Source organism: Antechinus flavipes, chromosome 1 (assembly GCF_016432865.1).
Source record: "Antechinus flavipes isolate AdamAnt ecotype Samford, QLD, Australia chromosome 1, AdamAnt_v2, whole genome shotgun sequence".
Taxonomy (NCBI): Eukaryota; Metazoa; Chordata; class Mammalia; order Dasyuromorphia; family Dasyuridae; genus Antechinus; species Antechinus flavipes.
In genome coordinates this window covers 326,054,649-326,074,781 of record NC_067398.1, presented here as the reverse complement: position 1 = coordinate 326,074,781, position 20,133 = coordinate 326,054,649, and the positions used below count along the sequence as shown (strand labels likewise).

The 20,133-nt window shown below is 40.4% G+C and overlaps 1 long non-coding RNA gene across 2 annotated transcripts; it reads left to right on the top strand.

Annotated features, from left to right (window-relative positions):
* Positions 1-6,464: 6,464 nt before the first annotated feature.
* LOC127541503 (uncharacterized) lies at positions 6,465-18,824 on the top strand. 2 transcript variants are annotated; one of them, XR_007948460.1, is made up of 2 exons: positions 6,465-7,182; positions 16,498-18,824. It is a non-coding gene; the product is annotated as an uncharacterized LOC127541503 (long non-coding RNA). The 2 variants fall into 2 exon arrangements; XR_007948459.1 differs by lacking the exon at positions 6,465-7,182 and adding an exon at positions 15,673-16,391.
* The last annotated feature ends 1,309 nt before the right edge of the window (positions 18,825-20,133 follow it).

Sequence of the window (20,133 nt, the reverse complement as noted above, 5' to 3'; positions counted from 1 at the left end):
TGCCTTCCCTTCCTTCCCTTCCCTTCCCTGACCCATCCCTTCCCTTCTCTTCCCTTCCCTAACCCATCACTTCCTTCCATTCCCTTCCGTTCCTTCCCTTCTCTTCCCTTCCCTTCCTTCCTTGTCCAATCCCTTCTCGTCCCTTCGATTCCCTTCCCTTCCCATCCCTTCCCTTCCCTTCCCTTCCTGACGCATTCCATTCCCTTCCCTTCCCTTCCATTCCTGACCCCATCCATTCCCTTCCATTCCCTGACCCAACCCTTCCCTTCCCTTCCCTGACCGATCCCTTCATGTCCCTTTCCTTCCCGTCCCTTCCCATCCCTTCCTTCCTTCCCTTCCCTTTTCTGACCCATCACTTCCCTTCCCTTCCCTTCCCTGACTCATCCTTCCCTTCCCTCCCTTCCCTTCCCTAACCCATCACTTCCCTTCCCTTTCCCTTCCTGACCCATCCCTTCCTTCCCTTCCTGACCCTTCCCTTCCCTTCCCTTCCCTTCCCTTCCTTCCCTTCCCTTCCCTCCCTTCCTTCCCTTCCCTGACCTTCCCTTCCTTCCCTTCCTGACCCATCCCTTCCCTTCCCTTCCCTTCCCTTCCCTTCCCTCCCTCCCCTTCCTTCCCTTCCCTTCCCTTCCCTTCCCTTCCTTCCTTCCCTTCCTTCCTTCCCTCCCTTCCCTTCACTTCCCTGACCCATCCCTTCCCTTCCTCCCTTCCCTTCCCTTCCCTTCCCTCCCCTTCCTTCCCTTCCTTCCCTTCCCTTCCCTTCCCTCCCCTTCCTTCCTTCCCTTCCCTTCCCTTCCTTCCCTTCCCTTCCTTCCCTTCCCTTGTCTTCCCTTCCCTTCCCTTCCCTTCCCTTCCCTCCCTTCCCTTCCCTTCCTTCCTTCCTTCCTTCCCTTCCTTCCCTTCCCTTCCCTTCCCTTCCCTCCCTTCCCTCCCTTCCCTTCCCTTCCCTTTCCCTTCCCTTCCCTTCCTTCCTTCCCTTCCTTCCCTTCCCTTCCCTTCCCTTCCTTCCCTTCCCTTCCCTCCCTTCCCTTCCCTTCCTTCCCTTCCCTCCCTTCCCTTCCCTTCCCTTCCCTTCCTTCCTTCCCTTCCTTCCTTCCTTCCCTTCTCTTCCCCTTCCTTCCCTTCCCTTCCCTTCCCTTCCTCCCTTCCCTCCCCTTCCTTCCTTCCCTTCCCTTCCCTTCCCTTCCTTCCCTTCCCTTCCCTCCTTCCCTTCCCTTCCCTTCCCTTCCTTCCCTTCCCTTCCTTCCCTTCCTTCCCTTCCCTTCGTTTCCCTTCCCTTCGTTTCCCTTCCCTTCCCTTCCCTTCGCTTCCCTTCCCTTCTCTTCCTTCCCTTCCCTTCTCTTCCCTTCCCTTCCTTCCCTTCCCTTCCCTCCCTTCCCTTCCTTCCCTTCCCTTCCCTTTCCCTTTCCCTTTCCCCTTTCTTTTCCAGTTGGAATTTTCACAAACTGCCAACTCATTGGAATTCATAGATTATTGATCCAATCTTACAAGAAGATGTTTTGGGTCAGATCCTGAAACAAAGTATTAAGTTCTAATAATTGATAAAATGCTTGTGTGTTTATCTTTACTTATTGTAGTTCACAAGAATGGGTGATTCACAAAATTAACTGTGTACGTTTGTGAATGCACACCTCCCTTGAAGTTTTTAGGGCCAGAGAACACAATGGAAGAAAACCAATAATCCCTCTGTGTCGTATCCTATAATTCCCCTCCCTCGGTATAAGAGAAACAGACAGAGCCTCTGGGACAGGTTTTTGCTGAATTAGGGCAGAAGCCGTCTCTCCGAGGCAAGACAGATTCAACTTGTAGCTGAACTGGAGTCTGAAGAAAGCAGAGGCAGAATCAACTGACAATATGCAAGATCTCTTGGAATCAAGCAGAGAGATAGGCCTCTAAGCTAACTGGGCTATATTGGAGGCAATAAAAGATCTGAACTTTTATCACTTGGCTGCATTTGGGGTAATTATTGTTTTGAACTGATCTTAAGCATGCCTCCAGAAAATCTCCCCGAGAATCCAATCTGCTCTCTTTCCCAGAGAGAACCTTTATATTATTTTAAAGAATAAAAATAACACCACATTTTGGTGCCCAATGTGGGGCCGATTCAGATCCTGATCCAGTGGAATAGCCTCTGATACTGATCCAGTGGAAAAGTCTTCTTGACCCAGGAATTAGGGTGAGTGCAACAAAGAAATTCTGTTAAAAGAGTTAAAGTAGAATTTCATCTTAGACGGGACAGATGTTTAGAAAACAGCCTTCTATTTCTGTTCAAGGAAAATGTTTAGAGAACATTGTCAAAGTTATGGAAAGCCAAGGTTTAATTATAATTTTACAGCAGATCACTGAACTTTTACAAACTGTAAAGCACATATGTCCTTGTTTCTCTCTGGAAAAGGAATTCGATCTAAATAAATGGGAATTGGTAGGAGAGGATCTTTGTCAATTCTATAATAAAAATGGACTTAACTCGATTTCCAAAGACATACTTAATACATATAATTTAATACAACTTGCTTTAGGAAATTTTATATGTATTAAAATAAGGAAAAGAAGAAACAGCAGCAGGGAGAGGTGTCAAGTATACTAGGTGAAAAGGAGCAAGAATCAGCTAACAATGGAATTAAGTACAATTCTGAGTGTGATATTTTACAGCAGGAGGAATTAGATCCTTCCACATCTCATGACCCTTCCCCCTCAATTAACCCTTCATGGGTGGAAGAAGGGGGAGGGAGAGAGGCAGAAACAAAGTTTCTCCTGTAAAGCAGAATTTGACAAGATTAGAAAAAGCATTAAGGCAAAAAAAAATTAAGGAGAAGATGAATCTGATTGTATAAATGCATATCCTGTGATTGAAGAGCTTAACTCCTCAGGTCAAAAAAGGAGAAGATATACTCCTTTTAATTTGGAAAAAATTAAAGATTTTAAAAAGGGTTGCACTCTTTATGGGGCTACATCATCTTATGTGAAGTTGTTCCTAGATAATTTGTCTTATGAAATCTTAACCCTGAATGACTGGAAATCCATAACTAAGACATGTCTAGAACCTGGACAAAATTTGTGGCTTTTGGAGTTTCATGAATTACGTAGGATTCAAGCCCAATGCAATAGGCAAACAGGAGCTATTGGAGAAATCACTTTTGACCAACTAGCTGGTGAAGGTCAGTATGGAGAGAGTTCAGAACAGATTTATTATCCCATAACAGTGTATGAGCAAATTTCTAAGGCTGCAATAAAAGCTTGAAATTCTCTCCCTGGACAGAAAGATGAAAATAAAGCTTTTACAAAAATAGAACAAGGTCCCAAAGAACCTTTTGCTGATTTTGTGGGACGTTTGCAAACAGTTGTAATAAGAACCATTGGAGATAATGCTGCCACAGAAATAATGACCAGACATCTGGCTAAGGAAAATGCCAGTGAGGTTTGCAAAAGAATTATATGGGGGAGTTAGACAAAGATGCTCCTTTAGAGGAGATCATAAGATGCTGTGCCACAGTGGGCACAAATCCCAAACTATTGTGGGGAATAGATAAGGTGAAGTACTTACAGGGATGTATGCATTCTTTTTCTGTATTTTATTATTTCTGTGTCTCCCCTATGACCTGTATAATGTGTGCAGGCTCATATCTATTTGAGCCTTGGCCAGCTAGAAACATATTTACTTAACATGAACTGATGACATTTATTGGTATTTGACATTTATCAATATTTAGTCTATTAGCTGGACCACTGTCTGCTTGATTAAGCCTGAAGGCCTGACTTTGTTTCCCAGAAATCAGGAGATTTCAGGGAAACAGAAACCTTCCATTCCAATCTCCCCAAATAGCAACAACCAATTAGATGCCTCTCCCTCCTCTTTCAATGCTCTCTTACTTGTGATGTAATTTCTTGTATAAAAGCTATGTATCTTTACTACTTCTTTAGCCCTCCTACCGCGAGCTTATCTTGCGATGGGACGGCTCATCCTCCAGAGGTTTTTCAATAAACAACTTTTCTGCCTTCTACTGAGTGATCTCTGAGTAGTCATTTTGGGTAAGGGTCTTCTACATCCCTCACAGTTGGGGGCTCATCTGGGATGGGGTCTTTGGGGGAGATAGCTATGTGCACCCCGAACAGGGACAGGCGCCCACGGAGTAGTTTTCTCCATGGTCTCTGGCTCTGGGTGAGCAGCCTCCCTCCCCTCTTAGACAACAACCCGAAGCAGGGATACTCAGTGGAACGCAGAATTGAAGATTGAAAGAAGTAGAGTCCTGATGGCCGGCATTTGCAGCCTGAAAAGAAACATATGTTCTCGAGGTAAAGCTCTTGGGAAGTCTGGGGGTTTATTGGCTGGGTCGAGGGAGACCCTGAGGGATTAGCCCTCTTAAATTTATTTTTGGTGTGGACTGCTGTTAACCCCAACGATAAAGGACTTTTCCTAAGGAGGCTCTCGGGTGGGTGTGGGGGTGTGAGGGTAACATAGGGCCTCTGCCTGGGCGTGAGGGTAACATAGGGCCTCCGCCAACACCTGGATTGGGTCCAGGGTGGTATAGAAGCAGTCCGAAAATTTGTATCAGGACGTTAGCTAGGAAATTCAAGACTGGAATGAACTTCCAGATATACAAGGGTAGAAAACTGGGAAGATGTATATCCCAGGATTATTTGGGTATATCAGACTTAAATCTGTATGTAAAAGGTGAAAATAGAGTTTTATGAATGTCTTGTGTGTATGTCTGCTTTGCATTGCCTTTGTTCTGTGTTAAAAGTTAGAACGCTCATAAAAGATAAGAATTCAGCTCTGTGTTACAGGCTTAGAAAAATATCAGACTGAATTGTGGGAACTGGAATTCATTCAGAGTAGTAATTCTTTCAGAATGGCTCAGAATGTATTGGTCTTAGAATTTGGGAACTAGTTTTGGGCTTCTCAAGGAAAGAAAATCTTTTTTTCTCTTTCTCTCCCTCTGTCTCTGGCAGTGGCTTTGCGGGAAGAGGGAAAGAAGGGGGAAAAATAAAAACATAGATTGAAAGTTTGGAAAGTTTTGAGAAAAATAGAAGAACAGTGGCTATCGCTCCTGTAAACAAGGAGCCTGTTATCAGGACTCAGCCAGAGAAAAGAATTCTCAAGGTAAAGCAAGGATTGGTGCTTAACTCTTTCCTGGTTACTAAAGAAAAGACATGGGAATAAAGTATCTAGGTAAATTTTAGGAAATTTCACAAACTGAAGTAAAATAACTTTAAATTGCTGTGTGTGTGTTAAGATTGGAAATTTTAAGATCGGAAATAAGAAACTGCAGATATTGGAAGGGAGGAATAAATATAGAGTAAGAGAGGTAAATAGTTGAACACAGGGACATTCTGACCTGTTGGACCTGTGGGAAAACTAGGCATATTTCTAAAGAAAAAAATTTGCAGGAAAATAAAGAAAAATCATTATTAGTAAATTTGCCTTCATGGAATTAGAGAACAGAAAGTTTAAGAAGACTAAACTGGGTAATTGTTTGCAATATTTGATTAAGAGTTTTGGGAATTTACTATATTTTAAAGAGGTACTATAATTTTGAAATTGGAATAAAATTAAAATTGGGGGAAATAATTTACTGTTGCCTTACACATGTTAGATTTATTCTGAGTATAAAATCTTAAGAATTTTTCGAATATTGTGGCCTTTACAATTGAAGAGAAAAACTTTTCTTTTTTTTATTATTTGGTTGGACTTCAAATTGAAATATAGGTTATTAAACAAAATGCCAGTAGCTTACCTTGGGGGGGGGCTTGTGTTTGTATCTCCCTACTTAAATGGTATATTGCTTTTTAAAAGTATTGAGTAATTTGTAAACTATATTATAAGTTTAATGAAATTTGATTCAAAATTAATTGTGACTCTTGAAGTTTAAAGTTTAAAAAAAAAGATGATTTAAAGACAAGGAAAAAGAGATTGATTTACAAAAGCAATTAATAGTTTAAATAGAGCATCTAGTCGGAAGGATTTTTGGTTTAGGAGTGTTTAAAGTATGTAATAAATTTTGAGCAAGTAAGCATTGGGAAGAGAGAGAGACAGAGAGATGGGATAGGAGAATGAAGGTAATTTAAGAAGGATTGATTAGTAGAAACAAATGATTTCAAGAAGTCGTCAGTGGGAAAAAGAAGGAACTGGTTGGAAAGGGTAGTCACAGAGAGATAGCTGTTAGAAGGGATGTGTTTTTGTGGGAGGAGAGCAAACGAGCAGCAGTGGAAAGTGGTAGCCGCTTGGTTCCTTTGACTGAAGAAAACAAACGGTTATTTAAAGAGACAAATTGCTCTTACAAGATGTCAATTGAATATTTGTTTCTTTAGATACATAATGGTTATGAATATTAAAGAATATGATCAGAAATGTGGTATATAGTTTGAAAGGGTTATTTCAAAAAGTTTAATTGATGTTTTCAAGAATTTTTCAGATTCTTTTTATGTGAAAATTGGAAGTTTTAATTAACTATATTGATGCCAATTATCTGAAATGGGACTTTAAGGATAATAGTTTTTGCCTTCTTCCTTTTGAAAATGTTTTTGTTGTGAACCATATGTAGTTTGGGATTTTTCTGTATATTGGGCATTTTAAAAGCAAAATGATTGGTATATTAAATTTATTCAAGATGCAACATCTAGTTGGGTATTTAAGAATTGTGTGAATTTTCTGGGATAAATTTCTTACTGTTATTGATATAAGGTCATGGTAAATAACTGGGATTTATTTGAAACTTTGGAGACGAAATTCTTTGGGCTTGTAATTAATGCTATTTGGAAGTTTTAAAGCTCCACTCTTCGATGTGCTGAAGATTGAGTTTTAACTGCTTATGTTATAGTTATGTTCTTGCATTTTTTTCCTCCTGTGACTGATTTCTATGATCAGAACAATAGTTAATAAGAACTGTTAATGTAATTCAAATATGTCATACCTTGCTGTTTCCAATCTGGTTATATGTAATCATTATATCCTAAATACTTAGGCAAATAAGTATTTAGCCTGGTCATCTGTCTGTTACTGGATATTTGTGTTTTATTTTTAAAATGTTTTTTTTTAAATGATAAGAGGACAATTTACAATGGTCTGTGAAACCTAATTGCTATTTATTGGAACTATAGCTGTCTGCCTGTCCTGTGAAGCAAGCTTATTCCTTCACACAGGAACTGCTGGCCAATCTATACTGGCCTCCCCACATGTTATTGCAGGTCCAGACTGTTCTAACTTTTTTTAGATTGGCCAGCAGTTCCTGTGTGAAGGAATAAGCTTGCTTCACAGGACAATCTATACTGGCCTCCCCACATGTTATTGCAGGTCCAGACTGTTCTAACTTTGTTAGATTTAGTTTTTTGTTGTTCTAGATTTTGGTCAAATTACAGATTATTGAATCTCTTCTGAGACATGGATCGGCCCATCTGAAGCTTAGATTGACACCACACCCACACCCCTGCATGGATTGAGCACCTTCGCCCATTTCTCAGCCTGAAGCAGCTAAAATCGAGACCATCGCCAGTGCTCCTGATGTAATTTGGACTGATATGGGGGAAGTGGGAAAGTGGTTGATGAATTTATTGTTAAAATTACAATTCTATTACTAGAGTTAGAAAAAAATGCAAACATTACTGTGTGTTTAAGATTTGGGATGGAAATTATTAAAAATAGTAACTATTGCTGTTAAGGAAGTTATATGTTTATAATATCTATGTTCACTTCAGAATATGTAATTGTTTAAGGTATTTGATTTGATTTGATTTGATTGATTTTAGGAAACTCCTCCTGTACTAGACTGTTATGTATGTAGGAACTTTAATTCACTCTTGGGATTTATATGTGGATGGTTATTTGACTATTTATTATTATTTTTTGGATGATTCCTTTCCATGAGGAAAAAAAAAAGGAGAGGAAGAGATAGGGAACTAGGGAAACTGGTGGATTTTTCTCAAAATACCTAAAAGAGTGGGAACCCTTAGTTTTCTTTCACTTTTGCCTTACGTACTTCTGCCCTACCCCCTAGACCACCAGTTCAGATTGAATTGGAAGTCCTTAAACAATCCTTTTTGTTTTTACTATGTTTTAGCTTTGAAACCCCTTATTCTGTGGAATTGCCCTGGCAGACTCAGTTTTGGGAATTATTCTGTTTTAAAGAAATCTCTAAGATAAAGACACTTGTCTTGGGACTGGCAATCTCCAGCCCTGTAACCCCAGTTTCTTAACTGGTACCTCAGCATTTTTAATAACATTGCCCTTTTGAGATCCAAGCCTTTAAAGTTTGGGGTTTGCCTGCCTTCATATTTTAACTGTGCATGCTCTGATAGCTCTGCTCAGAAATCTGTATTCTAGTAGCAGCCCTGTCTGTCCCCCTGGGTGGGGACAGGTGGAGCTACTCTAAGCCTCACCCTTCTCCCCTGAAGTGGGTTGCCCCTCTGAATGGGCAGCATGACTGTCTCGAGCCCTGCTACTCCCTTTATAAGCAGAAGCTGAGTTAAGTGCACAAATGACTGCAGACCACCTAACACAGTGAACTGTCCATCTCAAACTGGATTCTCTGGCTGAGATGAGGTTCTTTGTACTGCTGATAACTCTGGGGTTGTCAGGAAGAGACTTGCCCTTGCTATAAGTCCTTGCATTTTCTAGTTTCATTTTGACTTATTTGCCTCACATTGGATTGGTCAAAATTATGGTGCTGAGACCTCCTAGGTATCTTGGGGAGGTAATTCAATAATTCAAATATTCAGAAGAAGAGTGTGTAATGTTGTGCCTCAGTTTCCCTAGTTGTCATCTTTATTTATCTTTGTATTTTTATGTTTGCCAAATGCCAATCTGTTCTGTGATAACTGTTTCTAAGATAGTTGGTGGAAGCAATTTTTTATGGTATGAACTTATTGCAATCAATAGTATTCCTTGACCCATCCCGTCCCTTCCCTTCCTTCCCTACCCTGACCCATCCCGTCCCTTCCCTTTCCTTCCCTTACCCATCCGTTCCCTTCCCTTCCCTTCCCTGACCCATCCCTTCCTTTCCCTTCCCTTCCCTTCCCTGACCCATCCCATCCCTTCCTTTCCCTTCCCTGACCCATCCATTCCCTTCCCTTCCCTGACCCATCCCCTCCCTTCCCTTCACTTCTCTGACCCATCCCATCCTTTCTGTTCCCTTCCCTTCCCTGACCCATCCCGTCCCTTCCCTTTCCTTCACTTCCCTGACCCATCCCTTCCCATCCCTTCCCTTCCCTGATGCATCCCATCCCTTCCCTTCCATTCCCTTTCCTGACGCATCCCATCACTTTCCTTCCCTTCCCTGACCCATCCCGTCCCTTCCCTTCCCTTCCCTGACCCATCCTGTGCCTTCTCTTCCCTTCCCTTCCCTTCCCTGACCCATCCCTTCCCTTCTCTTCCCTTCCCTAACCCATCACTTCCTTTCCATTCCCTTCCGTTCCTTTCCCTTCTCTTCCCTTCCCTTCCTTTCCTTGTCCAATCCCTTCTCGTCCCTTCGATTCCCTTCCTTTCCCATCCCTTCCCTTCCCTTCCCTTTCCTGACACACTCTTTCCATTCCCTTCCCTTCCATTTCCTGACCCATCCATTCCCTTCCATTCCCTGACCCAACGCTTCCCTTCCCTTCCCTGACCGATCCCTTCATGTCCCTTTCCTTCCCGTCCCTTCCCATCCCGTCCCTTCCCTTCCCTTTTCTGACCCATCACTTCCCTTCCCTTCCCTTCCCTGACTCATCCTTTCCCTTTCCTCCTCTTCCCTAACCCATCCCTCCCCTTCCTTTCCCTTCCCTGACCTATTCCTTCTTTTCCCTGACCCTTCCCTTCCCTTCCCTTCCCTTCCCTTCCCTTCCCTCCCTCCCCTTCCTTCCCTTCCCTTCCCTTCCCTTCCCTTCCTTTTCTTCCCTTCCTTTCCTTCCCTCCTTCCCTTCGCTTCCCTTCCCTTCCTTCCCTCCCTTCCCTTCCCTTCCCTTCCCTCCCCTTCCTTCCCTTCCTTCCCTTCCCTTCCCTTCCCTCCCCTTCCTTCCTTCCCTTCCCTTCCCTTCCTTCCCTTCCCTTCCTTCCCTTCCCTTGCCTTCCCTTCCCTTCCCTTCCCTTCCCTTCCCTCCCTTCCCTTCCCTTCCTTTCCCTTCCTTTCCTTCCCTTCCTTCCCTTCCCCTTCCCTTCCCTTCCCTCCCTTCCCTCCCTTCCCTTCCCTTCCTTCCTTCCCTTCCCTTCCTTCCTTCCCTTCCTTTCCCTTCCCTTCCCTTCCCTTCCTTCCCTTCCCTTCCCTCCCTTCCCTTCCCTTTCCTTCCCTTCCCTCCCTTCCCTTCCCTTCCCTTCCCTTCCTTCCTTCCCTTCCTTCCTTTGCCTTCCCTTCTCTTTCCTTCCTTCCCTTCCCTTCCCTTCCCTTCCTCCTTCCTTCCCTTCTTTCCTTCCCTTCCCTTCCCTTCCCTTCCTTCCCTTCCCTTCCCTCCTTCCCTTCCCTTCCCTTCCCTTCCTTCCCTTCCCTTCCTTCCCTTTCCTTCTCTTCTCTTCGTTTCCCTTCCCTTCGTTTCCCTTCCCTTCCCTTCCCTTCGCTTCCCTTCCCTTCTCTTCCCTTCCCTTCCCTTCTCTTCCCTTCCCTTCCCTTCCCTTCCCTTCCCTTCCCTTCCATTCCCTTCCCCTTCCCCTTTCCCTTTCCCTTTCCCTTTCTTTTCCAGTTGGAATTTTCACAAACTGCCAACTCATTGGAATTCATAGATTATTGATCCAATCTTACAAGAAGATGTTTTGGGTCAGATCCTGAAACAAAGTATTAAGTTCTAATAATTGATAAAATGCTTGTGTGTTTATCTTTACTTATTGTAGTTCACAAGAATGGGTGATTCACAAAATTAACTGTGTACGTTTGTGAATGCACACCTCCCTTGAAGTTTTTAGGGCCAGAGAACACAATGGAAGAAAACCAATAATCCCTCTGTGTCGTATCCTATAATTCCCCCCTCGGTATAAGAGAAACAGACAGAGCCTCTGGGACAGGTTTTTGCTGAATTAGGGCAGAAGCCGTCTCTCTCGAGGCAAGACAGATTCAACTTGTAGCTGAACTGGAGTCTGAAGAAAGCAGAGGCAGAATCAACTGACAATATGCAAGATCTCTTGGAATCAAGCAGAGAGATAGGCCTCTAAGCTAACTGGGCTATATTGGAGGCAATAAAAGATCTGAACTTTTATCACCTGGCTGCATTTGGGGTAATTATTGTTTTGAACTGATCTTAAGCATGCCTCCAGAAAATCTCCCCGAGAATCCAATCTGCTCTCTTTCCCAGAGAGAACCTTTATATTATTTTAAAGAATAAAAATAACACCACATTTTGGTGCCCAATGTGGGGCCGATTCAGATCCTGATCCAGTGGAATAGCCTCTGATCCTGATCCAGTGGAAAAGTCTTCTTGACCCAGGAATTAGGGTGAGTGCAACAAAGAAATTCTGTTAAAAGAGTTAAAATAGAATTTCATCTTAGACGGGACAGATGTTTAGAAAACAGCCTTCTATTTCTGTCTAAGGAAAATGTTTAGAGAACATTGTCAAAGTTATGGAAAGCCAAGGTTTAATTATAATTTTACAGCAGATCACTGAACTTTTACAAACTGTAAAGCACATATGTCCTTGTTTCTCTCTGGAAAAGGAATTCGATCTAAATAAATGGGAATTGGTAGGAGAGGATCTTTGTCAATTCTATAATAAAAATGGACTTAACTCGATTTCCAAAGACATACTTAATACATATAATTTAATACAACTTGCTTTAGGAAATTTTATATGTATTAAAATAAGGAAAAAGAAGAAACAGCAGCAGGGAGAGGTGTCAAGTATACTAGGTGAAAAGGAGCAAGAATCAGCTAACAATGGAATTAAGTACAATTCTGAGTGTGATATTTTACAGCAGGAGGAATTAGATCCTTCCACATCTCATGACCCTTCCCCCTCAATTAACCCTTCATGGGTGGAAGAAGGGGGAGGGAGAGAGGCAGAAACAAAGTTTCTCCTGTAAAGCAGAATTTGACAAGATTAGAAAAAGCATTAAGGCAAAAAAAAATTAAGGAGAAGATGAATCTGATTGTATAAATGCATATCCTGTGATTGAAGAGCTTAACTCCTCAGGTCAAAAAAGGAGAAGATATACTCCTTTTAATTTGGAAAAAATTAAAGATTTTAAAAAGGGTTGCACTCTTTATGGGGCTACATCATCTTATGTGAAGTTGTTCCTAGATAATTTGTCTTATGAAATCTTAACCCTGAATGACTGGAAATCCATAACTAAGACATGTCTAGAACCTGGACAAAATTTGTGGCTTTTGGAGTTTCATGAATTACGTAGGATTCAAGCCCAATGCAATAGGCAAACAGGAGCTATTGGAGAAATCACTTTTGACCAACTAGCTGGTGAAGGTCAGTATGGAGAGAGTTCAGAACAGATTTATTATCCCATAACAGTGTATGAGCAAATTTCTAAGGCTGCAATAAAAGCTTGAAATTCTCTCCCTGGACAGAAGATGAAAATAAAGCTTTTACAAAAATAAAACAAGGTCCCAAAGAACCTTTTGCTGATTTTGTGGGACGTTTGCAAACAGTTGTAATAAGAACCATTGGAGATAATGCTGCCACAGAAATAATGACCAGACATCTGGCTAAGGAAAATGCCAGTGAGGTTTGCAAAAGAATTATATGGGGGAGTTAGACAAAGATGCTCCTTTAGAGGAGATCATAAGATGCTGTGCCACAGTGGGCACAAATCCCAAACTATTGTGGGGAATAGATAAGGTGAAGTACTTACAGGGATGTATGCATTCTTTTTCTGTATTTTATTATTTCTGTGTCTCCCCTATGACCTGTATAATGTGTGCAGGCTCATATCTATTTGAGCCTTGGCCAGCTAGAAACATATTTACTTAACATGAACTGATGACATTTATTGGTATTTGACATTTATCAATATTTAGTCTATTAGCTGGACCACTGTCTGCTTGATTAAGCCTGAAGGCCTGACTTTGTTTCCCAGAAATCAGGAGATTTCAGGGAAACAGAAACCTTCCATTCCAATCTCCCCAAATAGCAACAACCAATTAGATGCCTCTCCCTCCTCTTTCAATGCTCTCTTACTTGTGATGTAATTTCTTGTATAAAAGCTATGTATCTTTACTACTTCTTTAGCCCTCCTACCGCGAGCTTATCTTGCGATGGGACGGCTCATCCTCCAGAGGTTTTTCAATAAACAACTTTTCTGCCTTCTACTGAGTGATCTCTGAGTAGTCATTTTGGGTAAGGGTCTTCTACATCCCTCACAGTTGGGGGCTCATCTGGGATGGGGTCTTTGGGGGAGATAGCTATGTGCACCCCGAACAGGGACAGGCGCCCACGGAGTAGTTTTCTCCATGGTCTCTGGCTCTGGGTGAGCAGCCTCCCTCCCCTCTTAGACAACAACCCGAAGCAGGGATACTCAGTGGAACGCAGAATTGAAGATTGAAAGAAGTAGAGTCCTGATGGCCGGCATTTGCAGCCTGAAAAGAAACATATGTTCTCGAGGTAAAGCTCTTGGAAGTCTGGGGGTTTATTGGCTGGGTCGAGGGAGACCCTGAGGGATTAGCCCTCTAAATTTATTTTTGGTGTGGACTGCTGTTAACCCCAACGATAAAGGACTTTTCCTAAGGAGGCTCTCGGGTGGGTGTGGGGGTGTGAGGGTAACATAGGGCCTCTGCCTGGGCGTGAGGGTAACATAGGGCCTCCGCCAACACCTGGATTGGGTCCAGGGTGGTATAGAAGCAGTCCGAAAATTTGTATCAGGACGTTAGCTAGGAAATTCAAGACTGGAATGAACTTCCAGATATACAAGGGTAGAAAACTGGGAAGATGTATATCCCAGGATTATTTGGGTATATCAGACTTAAATCTGTATGTAAAAGGTGAAAATAGAGTTTTATGAATGTCTTGTGTGTATGTCTGCTTTGCATTGCCTTTGTTCTGTGTTAAAAGTTAGAACGCTCATAAAAGATAAGAATTCAGCTCTGTGTTACAGGCTTAGAAAAATATCAGACTGAATTGTGGGAACTGGAATTCATTCAGAGTAGTAATTCTTTCAGAATGGCTCAGAATGTATTGGTCTTAGAATTTGGGAACTAGTTTTGGGCTCTCAAGGAAAGAAAATCTTTTTTTCTCTTTCTCTCCCTCTGTCTCTGGCAGTGGCTTTGCGGGAAGAGGGAAAGAAGGGGGAAAAATAAAAACATAGATTGAAAGTTTGGAAAGTTTTGAGAAAAATAGAAGAACAGTGGCTATCGCTCCTGTAAACAAGGAGCCTGTTATCAGGACTCAGCCAGAGAAAAGAATTCTCAAGGTAAAGCAAGGATTGGTGCTTAACTCTTTCCTGGTTACTAAAGAAAAGACATGGGAATAAAGTATCTAGGTAAATTTTAGGAAATTTCACAAACTGAAGTAAAATAACTTTAAATTGCTGTGTGTGTGTTAAGATTGGAAATTTTAAGATCGGAAATAAGAAACTGCAGATATTGGAAGGGAGGAATAAATATAGAGTAAGAGAGGTAAATAGTTGAACACAGGGACATTCTGACCTGTTGGACCTGTGGGAAAACTAGGCATATTTCTAAAGAAAAAAATTTGCAGGAAAATAAAGAAAAATCATTATTAGTAAATTTGCCTTCATGGAATTAGAGAACAGAAAGTTTAAGAAGACTAAACTGGGTAATTGTTTGCAATATTTGATTAAGAGTTTTGGGAATTTACTATATTTTAAAGAGGTACTATAATTTTGAAATTGGAATAAAATTAAAATTGGGGGAAATAATTTACTGTTGCCTTACACATGTTAGATTTATTCTGAGTATAAAATCTTAAGAATTTTTCGAATATTGTGGCCTTTACAATTGAAGAGAAAAACTTTTCTTTTTTTTATTATTTGGTTGGACTTCAAATTGAAATATAGGTTATTAAACAAAATGCCAGTAGCTTACCTTGGGGGGGGGCTTGTGTTTGTATCTCCCTACTTAAATGGTATATTGCTTTTTAAAAGTATTGAGTAATTTGTAAACTATATTATAAGTTTAATGAAATTTGATTCAAAATTAATTGTGACTCTTGAAGTTTAAAGTTTAAAAAAAAAGATGATTTAAAGACAAGGAAAAAGAGATTGATTTACAAAAGCAATTAATAGTTTAAATAGAGCATCTAGTCGGAAGGATTTTTGGTTTAGGAGTGTTTAAAGTATGTAATAAATTTTGAGCAAGTAAGCATTGGGAAGAGAGAGAGACAGAGAGATGGGATAGGAGAATGAAGGTAATTTAAGAAGGATTGATTAGTAGAAACAAATGATTTCAAGAAGTCGTCAGTGGGAAAAAGAAGGAACTGGTTGGAAAGGGTAGTCACAGAGAGATAGCTGTTAGAAGGGATGTGTTTTTGTGGGAGGAGAGCAAACGAGCAGCAGTGGAAAGTGGTAGCCGCTTGGTTCCTTTGACTGAAGAAAACAAACGGTTATTTAAAGAGACAAATTGCTCTTACAAGATGTCAATTGAATATTTGTTTCTTTAGATACATAATGGTTATGAATATTAAAGAATATGATCAGAAATGTGGTATATAGTTTGAAAGGGTTATTTCAAAAAGTTTAATTGATGTTTTCAAGAATTTTTCAGATTCTTTTTATGTGAAAATTGGAAGTTTTAATTAACTATATTGATGCCAATTATCTGAAATGGGACTTTAAGGATAATAGTTTTTGCCTTCTTCCTTTTGAAAATGTTTTTGTTGTGAACCATATGTAGTTTGGGATTTTTCTGTATATTGGGCATTTTAAAAGCAAAATGATTGGTATATTAAATTTATTCAAGATGCAACATCTAGTTGGGTATTTAAGAATTGTGTGAATTTTCTGGGATAAATTTCTTACTGTTATTGATATAAGGTCATGGTAAATAACTGGGATTTATTTGAAACTTTGGAGACGAAATTCTTTGGGCTTGTAATTAATGCTATTTGGAAGTTTTAAAGCTCCACTCTTCGATGTGCTGAAGATTGAGTTTTAACTGCTTATGTTATAGTTATGTTCTTGCATTTTTTTCCTCCTGTGACTGATTTCTATGATCAGAACAATAGTTAATAAGAACTGTTAATGTAATTCAAATATGTCATACCTTGCTGTTTCCAATCTGGTTATATGTAATCATTATATCCTAAATACTTAGGCAAATAAGTATTTAGCCTGGTCATCTGTCTGTTACTGGATATTTGTGTTTTATTTTTAAAATGTTTTTTTTTTAAATGATAAGAGGACAATTTACAATGGTCTGTGAAACCTAATTGCTATTTATTGGAACTATAGCTGTCTGCCTGTCCTGTGAAGCAAGCTTATTCCTTCACACAGGAACTGCTGGCCAATCTATACTGGCCTCCCCACATGTTATTGCAGGTCCAGACTGTTCTAACTTTTTTTAGATTGGCCAGCAGTTCCTGTGTGAAGGAATAAGCTTGCTTCACAGGACAATCTATACTGGCCTCCCCACATGTTATTGCAGGTCCAGACTGTTCTAACTTTGTTAGATTTAGTTTTTTGTTGTTCTAGATTTTGGTCAAATTACAGATTATTGAATCTCTTCTGAGACATGGATCGGCCCATCTGAAGCTTAGATTGACACCACACCCACACCCCTGCATGGATTGAGCACCTTCGCCCATTTCTCAGCCTGAAGCAGCTAAAATCGAGACCATCGCCAGTGCTCCTGATGTAATTTGGACTGATATGGGGGAAGTGGGAAAGTGGTTGATGAATTATTGTTAAAATTACAATTCTATTACTAGAGTTAGAAAAAAATGCAAACATTACTGTGTGTTTAAGATTTGGGATGGAAATTATTAAAAATAGTAACTATTGCTGTTAAGGAAGTTATATGTTTATAATATCTATGTTCACTTCAGAATATGTAATTGTTTAAGGTATTTGATTTGATTTGATTTGATTGATTTTAGGAAACTCCTCCTGTACTAGACTGTTATGTATGTAGGAACTTTAATTCACTCTTGGGATTTATATGTGGATGGTTATTTGACTATTTATTATTATTTTTTGGATGATTCCTTTCCATGAGGAAAAAAAAAAGGAGAGGAAGAGATAGGGAACTAGGGAAACTGGTGGATTTTTCTCAAAATACCTAAAAGAGTGGGAACCCTTAGTTTTCTTTCACTTTTGCCTTACGTACTTCTGCCCTACCCCCTAGACCACCAGTTCAGATTGAATTGGAAGTCCTTAAACAATCCTTTTTGTTTTTACTATGTTTTAGCTTTGAAACCCCTTATTCTGTGGAATTGCCCTGGCAGACTCAGTTTTGGGAATTATTCTGTTTTAAAGAAATCTCTAAGATAAAGACACTTGTCTTGGGACTGGCAATCTCCAGCCCTGTAACCCCAGTTTCTTAACTGGTACCTCAGCATTTTTAATAACATTGCCCTTTTGAGATCCAAGCCTTTAAAGTTTGGGGTTTGCCTGCCTTCATATTTTAACTGTGCATGCTCTGATAGCTCTGCTCAGAAATCTGTATTCTAGTAGCAGCCCTGTCTGTCCCCCTGGGTGGGGACAGGTGGAGCTACTCTAAGCCTCACCCTTCTCCCCTGAAGTGGGTTGCCCCTCTGAATGGGCAGCATGACTGTCTCGAGCCCTGCTACTCCCTTTATAAGCAGAAGCTGAGTTAAGTGCACAAATGACTGCAGACCACCTAACACAGTGAACTGTCCATCTCAAACTGGATTCTCTGGCTGAGATGAGGTTCTTTGTACTGCTGATAACTCTGGGGTTGTCAGGAAGAGACTTGCCCTTGCTATAAGTCCTTGCATTTTCTAGTTTCATTTTGACTTATTTGCCTCACATTGGATTGGTCAAAATTATGGTGCTGAGACCTCCTAGGTATCTTGGGGAGGTAATTCAATAATTCAAATATTCAGAAGAAGAGTGTGTAATGTTGTGCCTCAGTTTCCCTAGTTGTCATCTTTATTTATCTTTGTATTTTTATGTTTGCCAAATGCCAATCTGTTCTGTGATAACTGTTTCTAAGATAGTTGGTGGAAGCAATTTTTATGGTATGAACTTATTGCAATCAATAGTATTATCCTGTTGCTGCTATGTCTATCCTGTATAATTACATTAGTAACCAGAATAGTTCAGTGGTCCCTATCAAAATATTGCATACAGAAGATGCTATTAAAATGATAATTCTTCAGAGAAAAGACTGGAATGTATTAAAGAGGGATGATCTTGATTGTGAACTTGATAAACAATGTATAGATATATTAACTGATTTTGAAAATGTGTAAGTTCTTCATAGAAATATGATAAAAATCATTTACATGTTAGAAGGGGGGAGCTGTGGGGAATAGATAAGGTGAAGAACTTACAGGGATGTATGCATTCTTTTTCTGTATTTTATTATTTCTGTGTCTCCCCTATGACCTGTATAATATGTGCAGGCTCATATCTATTTGAGCCTTGGCCAGCTAGAAACATATTTACTTAACATGAACTGATGACATTTATTGGTATTTGACATTTATCAATATTTAGTCTATTAGCTGGACCACTGTCTGCTTGATTAAGCCTGAAGGCCTGACTTTGTTTCCCAGAAATCAGGAGATTTCAGGGAAACAGAAACCTTCCATTCCAATCTCCCCAAATAGCAACAACCAATTAGATGCCTCCCCCTCCCCTTTCAATGCTCTCTTACTTGTGATGTAATTTCTTGTATAAAAGCTATGTATCTTTACTACTTCTTTAGCCCTCCTACCGCGAGCTTATCTTGCGATGGGACGGCTCATCCTCCAGAGGTTTTTCAATAAACAACTTTTCTGCCTTCTACTGAGTGATCTCTGAGTAGTCATTTTGGGTAAGGGTCTTCTACATCCCTCACACTATGATGAACATGGAAAGACAGAGTCCCTCTTGGCAAAGAAATTCTAGAGAAACTCCTTGATGTTTTCACTGTGGAAAAGTTGGACATCTAAGAGCCCAATGTAGAAATGGAGATAGAGTGAGAAGACAGGGTGAGAGAAAACCCAAAACCCCATATCCAAAATGTAACCAAGGCTTTCACTGGGCCTCTAAATATAGATTGACCCAGAGGAATGAGAGGCAGGGCCCAGCTCCAAAGTAGCAATCAAAGGACAGGTGGGGCATGATAGCAGCTGAGGTTACACCCAGCTTTAGAAATTCAGAACTCTGATGTCATCAACCAACAGAAAAGCAATCAGGATTACAGTTGGGGAGAAAATAGATTTTTTAACCCAACAGGGCAGTGTCCAATGCAAACAGCTCCAATGTAATTACTAGATGATGAAGAGAAATCCCAAAAGTGGTAAATAGAAGGGAATTAGATAGGTTGACTGCTTGGGGAAGAGGGTCTGCTTATATTTCCACAGGTAGAGAAAGAATCAGATGGCTGACAATGAGACTGTTGAAAGAACTTTAAAATCTTTAGCTTTCAGTTCATGAAAAACCAGCAACAATCATTGGATATCCTGAGATGAAATAGAAAAAGAGAAAACCTTCAAAACAAAGGAGATTTAAGAAGCATCTGATACTGAAAGAGCATGACTGACAATGAGACTGTTAAAAGAACTTTTAAAATCGTCAGGAATCATTGGATTTCCTAACACAAGATGAGACTATTTTAGTTCTTGAAAAACCAGCAAAAATCATTGGATTCTTTGAGATGAAAAAATTGTTGATGAGACTATTGCAGTACTTCAGAGCTTACAGGAACTATTGGATTCCTGGCACACAAACTAATGGACAATGGATTCCTTTCAGACTATTTCTAGGACTTATGGACATGTACAAATTTTCAGGTTGATTCATGTTATTTTTTACATTACTACTAGCCTGTGTACATTGCTATGTGCTTATGTAAATTATGTGTAATGCCTCCCATATTGATGGATTTATGTATACCATGTATATCTGTTACAAAGTTCTGGCCCATATTGATGGATTTATGTGTACCAGTTTCAAGTGAGCCCCTTCAGAAACCCGCTAATCTGATTTGATTTCCTATTTCCTTTGGTGTTTTCATCTCCCTTCCTGAGGTGTCAGGGAAGGCGTGATCACCTTTTTTTGGGGGGGTTCTCACCTCCTTGAGAAGTCAGGGAGGTCATGACTACCCTATGTT